The 6,800-nt window shown below is 46.6% G+C and overlaps 1 pseudogene; it reads right to left on the reverse strand.

The window, feature by feature from the left end:
- Positions 1-1,681: 1,681 nt before the first annotated feature.
- On the reverse strand, positions 1,682-3,712 carry LOC147712892 (uncharacterized; annotated as a pseudogene).
- Between the last annotated feature and the right edge of the window lie 3,088 nt (positions 3,713-6,800).

Raw genomic sequence — 6,800 nt, forward strand, 5'->3', positions numbered from 1 at the left:
TGTAGTTGCTCCTCGAGAACTAGAGGATGCAACTTCCCCTGAGAGTCCTGGAGCATCGTCGGAAAACACGGATGAAGGAGAGGGAAGTCGCATGTTAGTTCCAGCAGTACTGGGAACCATGGTTGCGACTTCCAAACCGGAGTTATCCGCACAACCTCCGCCGATTGCAGAGCAATCTGATTGGCCACCCTGGGGATCAGGAGAAAAGGTGGGAACGCATAATTGAGGGACATCGACCAATCTTGCGTGAAAGCATCCGTGGCCGTTGCCAGCAGATCCGGTCTCCAACTGAAGAATGTCTCCAACCGACGATTCAGTCTGGATGCAAACAGATCTATGTAGAATGGACCCCAAATTGACTGAGTCATTTGGAAGAGCAACGGATGAAGCTTCCAGTCGCTGTAATCCTTCAAATGGCGAGAGTTCCAATCTGCTATTGCATTGTCTCAGCCCAGAAGGTATTCCGCTATTACTGTTATTTGATGAGCAAGGCAGTAATGCCAGAAGTCTTTGGCGATCTCTGCCAACATCGGGAATCTGGTGCCCCCCCAACTTGTTTATATATCCCACCACTGAGATGTTGTCCATCTGTAAAAGAATACAGCTAGATACCTTCTTGGGGGAGAGTGTGTGAATCTCAAATGATCCCGCCAGGAGCTCGAGACAATTGATGAGTAACTCCAATTCCTGTGACGACCATCTGCCCCCTGTCGTGATGGTCCCACAACGGGCTCCCCAGCCTGCCCGACTGACGTCCGATTCTGTCACTATCTCCGGGCGAGATCCGAAGATTGCTTGCCTGTGCCAGGCTTCTACATGGGCTAACCACCACCTGATCTCTTCTGGGGCATCCTCTGTGAGAGGAATTTGGTCTGAGTAAGAGAGGCCCTTCTGGAGATGCCGTATTTTGAGGCGCCGAAGGGCTCGATAATGAAGTGGTCCTGGAAATATTGCCTGTATGGAGGAGGCTAACAGACCCACTAACCGTGCAATCGCTCGAAGTGACATAATCGGGGAGTCCAGAGTCTCCTGCAGTTCCCTCTTCAGATCTCTCAGTTTGTGTTTGGGTAAAAGGAGTTGGGATGATTGGGAGTTGATTACAAAGCCCAGAAATTCCAGAGACTGTGTTGGAATCAGAACTGATTTGGTCTTGTTTATCACAAACCCCAGGTTCTCCAAGAGAGTCATTGTCTTGTGAAGATGTTGGTTCGCTAATTCCCCGGAGGGAGCCATGATCAGTATATTGTCGAGATAGATTATCAGACGAATACCCTGCTCCCGGAGGAGTGCGATCACTGGTTTCATCAGGTTGGTAAAACACCAAGGAGCCGAGGAAAGACCGAAAGGCAGGACCATGTATTTTAGTTGTCTGCCTCACCATTGGAACTGTAAGAATATTCGATGTGGTGGAAAAATTGGAACTGTCAGATAAACATCTTTGAGGTCGAGGCAGACCAAGCAGTCCCCTTGCCTCAAAATGTCTGCCAAAAGATGGATTCCTTCCATCTTGAAGTGTCTGTACAGGACAAAACAGTTGAATTCCTTGAGATTGAGAACTAGATGATAACCTTTGCCTCTCTTCTGGACTAAGAAGACGTTGCTACAGAAACCCCCGATCTGTCCTCGCAGTAGGCCACTGCATGTTTTTGTAGCAATTCTTCTATTTCTTGATCTATAAAAGTCATCTCTAGTTGGGAAAAATACAAAGGGGGAGGAGAAACACTTTGAAATGATGTTTGGTAGAAATCTATGCGGAACCCCTGTACCGTCTGTAGTACCCAGGGGCCTCATTTATGAGAAATGACGCATCGCTGCGTGAAAGCAGCGATGCTTCACTTCTCAGTGCGCACTCCTTGCGACATTCCTGATGCGTCATATTTAATGTATGACGCATCATGTCGCAAGGAATTACAGATACGTCAGTATTTCTGACGTATCTGTAAGCGCAAAAGTGACGAATTGCTGGAGTGTGTCACAAAAGTGACGCAACTCCAGCAATGCGTCCTTTCACATGGGACAAGCCCCATGTGAAAGGGCCTGCGTCAGTCTTACGCCTGCTGTGAGGCAGGCGCAAGATTTTGACACAACGGCGTCCTAAAAGTGACGCAGTGAAATCTCATAGATTTCACTGCTTCACTTCTACGACCCTTCCTTGCGTCAATACGCCCCCCTTGCATACATTATACCTGGCGCAGGTATAATGTGGCGCAGGGGTTTACAAAGTGACGCATTTACCTAGATGCGTCACTTTGTAAATATGGCGCAACAAGGCGCATTTTTTACGCCACTGGTGCGTCATAAAAAGTGACGCACCGGCGGCGTAAAAGTGACGCACAGCCTCATAAATGAGGCCCCAGGAGTCCTGAGTGATCTGTGACCAATTGTGCAGAAAATGTCAAACACGTCCCCCAGAGGACATAATACTAGAGACATTGGGCTTAACTGCTGTAATCTGGGGTTGGAATTCCCCCTTTGTCCACCACAATGCAACCTGCGCCGGTTTTGACGTCGGGAGGCGTAAAAGGTGCCACCTCTGGTGGAGTCTTGGAAGTCCCCTCAACCATATCCTCCTCTGGTTGGGCCTTGATAGTAAGGACGGCCTGGCGAGCGGCCCCAGCCTCACCGGCCCGTCCAAAAAGGCCAGTTTGAAATACCCGCTTAATGCTGGTTTGGGCTTTATCCAGGGAGGTGAAGGTCCCCACGTACTTATAGACATCTTTTGCAAATTTGTCTCCGAATAGCATCCCTTCTGCCAGAGGACCAGCTCTGCTTCCACAAGCTTGGTCAGGTTATTATCCATTCGCATAAGTAGCGATTTCCTCCATTCTGCGGAGATGGCACAGTTAGCGTTTCCTAAGAAACATACAGCATGCTGTGTCCATCCCGCAAGGATGTCAGGATCAATGGGTGTCCCCGTTTCCTTGGCTACCAAGGCCAGTTTCAAAATTTTTGCTAGATGGCCAGCGGTGTCCAAGAGCTTGTCTTGGCATCTGCACCAGGCTCTATCAATGCCTTTTTTAGGATCCTTGGCAAATTTCTTTAGAAATACCAACATGTTGGGGTCTATGTCTGGTGTTTCCTCCACCTTGTCTGGGATGTCTGGACGTGGACATTCAGATCGTAGCCTATTGCGAACTTTTTTATCAAAGCTGCGTCTGAGGTTTTGATGCAGATAATCTGATACCTCCGGGGAGGAGCCCAGTCTGAGGATCTAGGATGGATAATGTCCAGTGGGTTAAAATCAAAGGGGGTCGTAGACTGGTACATGGAAACGTATTGGGGTTCGCTAGAATGCCTCTTAGCCTTCTTCTTTTTAGGGGAGATGGTCTTTCCTGTGGAATCAGTATCCGTATATGTATCTGTCGTTGCGTTATAAACCCTGCTGGATGAAGAGTTACCAGGACCAGCTGCCTCCGAGTACTGATGGTCACTTGCTGAAAGCTGGGGTAACTTAGTTAAAGCCTGGGCGTGCGGCCAACTCGATGGCAAAGATCTGGGTTTTGCGGTCGAGATACCTGCAGCGGGTTTTTGGGAAAGCATTCCGTGATTTTTGGTGAATTTTTGAAGCTGTGCTGTAATTGTCTTGAGGGCAACAAACAGATTGTTGTACAGATGCATCTAAGGCCTCCACAAGGTTGTCTTCCAGAGGGGGTGCATGCTCCTCCTCATTGTACCTGTATTCATTCTCCTCAAAATAGGCCCAGTCTTCCATCGCAAAATTAATAGCAACTAAAAGCGGGGTAGACTTAACTGAAAATATATCTCTTAATGTATATCTTAATCTCAAAGAGATCTGTCAAAGGGGAGCCACCTTGCGTGCAAAGGAAAGTAAAATACAAAATATGCTCCCCAGCAAAGCTGTAGTTACTTTTATATGCAGCCCACTAAAGGCATCACCAGCCAAAAATATAGATATGAAAGCCTGCACACGGCTTGGGCCTTCCAAATTCTCACCAGCCCTGGATAGGCGTCAGTAACGGGACCAAGGAGACCACCAGCGCTCTTTACTGACTTTGAAAATGAGCACAAGGAGGAAAAAAAACAAAAGACAGAACCACCAACAAATGACGACAAGTGCATACAAATAGGTCAGGATGAGAGAGCTTGAGACCGGGGCACAATCAGATGGAATCCTAATTGGGAAAAGGGGGTGTTGAGGCAAGGTGGTGGCCCAACCCAGCCTCCTCCGGGCTCTGATAGGTGCAGGATGGTCCCGCCCTTGGCCTAGGATTTGCTCGGGAGCGGCCAGTGCGGTGGGTCTTCGAGTGTGCTTTAAGCGCTCTGAGGCCAAGATCCTGGGACTCGAAGTCCCTCCCTTTAGGTTATCATTCACATACAACAATAAACTTCATCATACTAGGATGAGTGCACAGGCCTTGTTCATATTGGGAATGGAAGGAGAACATACACAGTGCCTTTGGTTGATAAACAATGAAGCAACAACAAGAGAAAAAGGACAGACAGAGCATTGACCAACAGAAACGGACCAAGATAGTTAGACAATAGACAATTCCTTCAGGTCATAACAGACACTTTATAGTCCTGGATTTTCTATATATTATCTGTACCCATCCTCACCATTGCTGACCCACACATACAAAGTCTTTCTCTCCAATTACCAGACACTTGTATCTCCCTCCCCTTTCTTTACTCTCTCATTTCACTTCCACTCTTTCATTTTCACCCAGTGCATCTATTTGATTTTCAGTTTCTCTAGGTCCCTTTCGCTATAATACTAACGTTTCATTCTCTGTCTCCCTCCCTCGGCCTTGGTCTCATTCCTCTCTATCCATTTTACTATCTCCCTTTATAATTCTCCCTCCCACTCTTGCCCTCTCTCTCATTTTCCATACTATCCGTTGTCTCTCTCTCCCTTCTTCTTTCATTTCCCTCATCCCGATCTCTTTCCCTCTCTATCTTTCTTCCTCTGTTTATATATCTACCCTCTCTCTAACTCCTCTCTCTGCCGTTGACGCATTCTTTCATTCTTTTTCTAACTCCAATGTTTTTATTCCTCACTTTCTCAATTTCTGTCTCCACTTTGAGTTTTACTTCAGTTCTATTTGAAGCATTGCAAATTCTCCCTTTCTTCAATGGATTTCGGTCCTTGTGAGTACTTGTGAGTACTTTGAGTTCCTGCGTCTTCCAAAGATGATTCGGCGAAGTGGAGAGACCTTGTATTAGCCCTGGTAGTGGATAGACCTAGAGCTTGATTTCGAGATGATTGGTAGTGGAAAAGCCACTTATTTCTAGAGGAAGTGGTAAAACCAGAGGAGAATTGACTGGTGTTTCCTTTACCATACTATCTGTGTTTTTTTAAGGAAACAGCATTGGTGGGGTTCACTGTAGATTCAGCACTTCCACTAGGTGTCCCCCAGCTTCTAAATAAAGCCTCAGACTACTGAACCGGTAGGGAGCTAAGGAGTGTATACGGTATGAATCCACCAATTCCTTATTCTCACTGACGAGGAAAATTCTAACATCCTCCTCTCCATCCACACTTTCTTTCTTCATTTGCTGTTTACTCTTTTTCTCCCTTTGCCATCTCCTTTCTCCCAATTTTTGTTTCCCATCCTTCACTTTCTATACACAGGTCTTTCATTCAACTCCTCTTTCCACCCAATCTTTCCTCTCCCTCTGTTTGTCTCTCCATCCCTCTCTCTATCTCTCGTTTCCTTTGGTCTCTCTTTCCTTTTTCCTCTCTCCTCTCCCTTTTCACCCCAGGATGGAAGGTGAATGAATTTTCTTTTTTTTTTCTTACAGCGACACATCTGAAAAAAGGTGTTTTCTTTTTATCCATTTGTATTCAAATTTTTCTTTTTATTGCAAAGTTATTTAAAAGTTTTGTGGTTCTTGGTGTTTTTCTCTCATTCCATTGCATAGTATTTGAATGAAACGCCTAACCTCAATCTGACAAAACTGGCAGTAGGCACCTGGCTTGTCTGCCCGGTCGTTGAGATCTGCTGTGGAGACAAGGGCCTCCTCCACACACCAAAGGCTTGTTGATTGATCTGCTCAAAAGACGCCCCTCCCTCAAAGGCTCACTGTCACCTTCTGAGACCCTGGAATGAAGGAGGTTCGCCACATGAAGTGCGTTCTCCAGCCGCCGTATTGTCATTCTGCACATAATAATGAATAGGCCTAATATGTGGATGGCTCCGACTACCTCTCACCTGCAGCTGCAGCTCTACTGGAAAAATCAAGCCAGGTATAAGGAGTTGCTTGTTCCACAGACGAAGAAAACGGCCCACTCGCTGGTCCTCTTCCACAGGTCCTGATTGCCTGCCCTGCCAATCCGACCGTGTGTATGCTGTGTGTCTTGCAGTCAAGTAGAGATCAGCAGTCATCACAGGGGCTGGTGTTATGTTGGCTGAGGTGGCACATGCATGGAGGATGCGCTGTGCAGCAGCACATTAAATGTGAACTGCGATTTCCAGCAGGTTGAATTATTGTGTATCATGTAGATATGGAGGCCATTTTAGACCTCTGGTTATAACTTGCCTCCTGGTAAACAGCCTTCTTACTAGGCAGTTGTGCTACAATGTTGCGGCAGCTAGGTCCTGATGCTTGTTTCCAGAATACCTTTACTGAGATCAGTTGCAATTTGAACTTTGTATTGATGAGTGCAGGGCCGCAGCCAGGAGAATTTGTTTCAGGGGCCCTGACTTGGGGTGAGGAGGGGAGGGGGTTGTCTCTAACATGTTTAAAATAATGCTGCAATACCAGGGAGATTTTGAAGCATACATTGTTTTGATTGAGGTGTTTGACTAGATTACTGTTCTCTACCAATTATTCTGGGA

The sequence above is a fragment of the Lissotriton vulgaris genome, chromosome 5 (genome assembly GCF_964263255.1).
Source record: "Lissotriton vulgaris chromosome 5, aLisVul1.2, whole genome shotgun sequence".
In the NCBI taxonomy this organism is placed as follows: Eukaryota; Metazoa; Chordata; class Amphibia; order Caudata; family Salamandridae; genus Lissotriton; species Lissotriton vulgaris.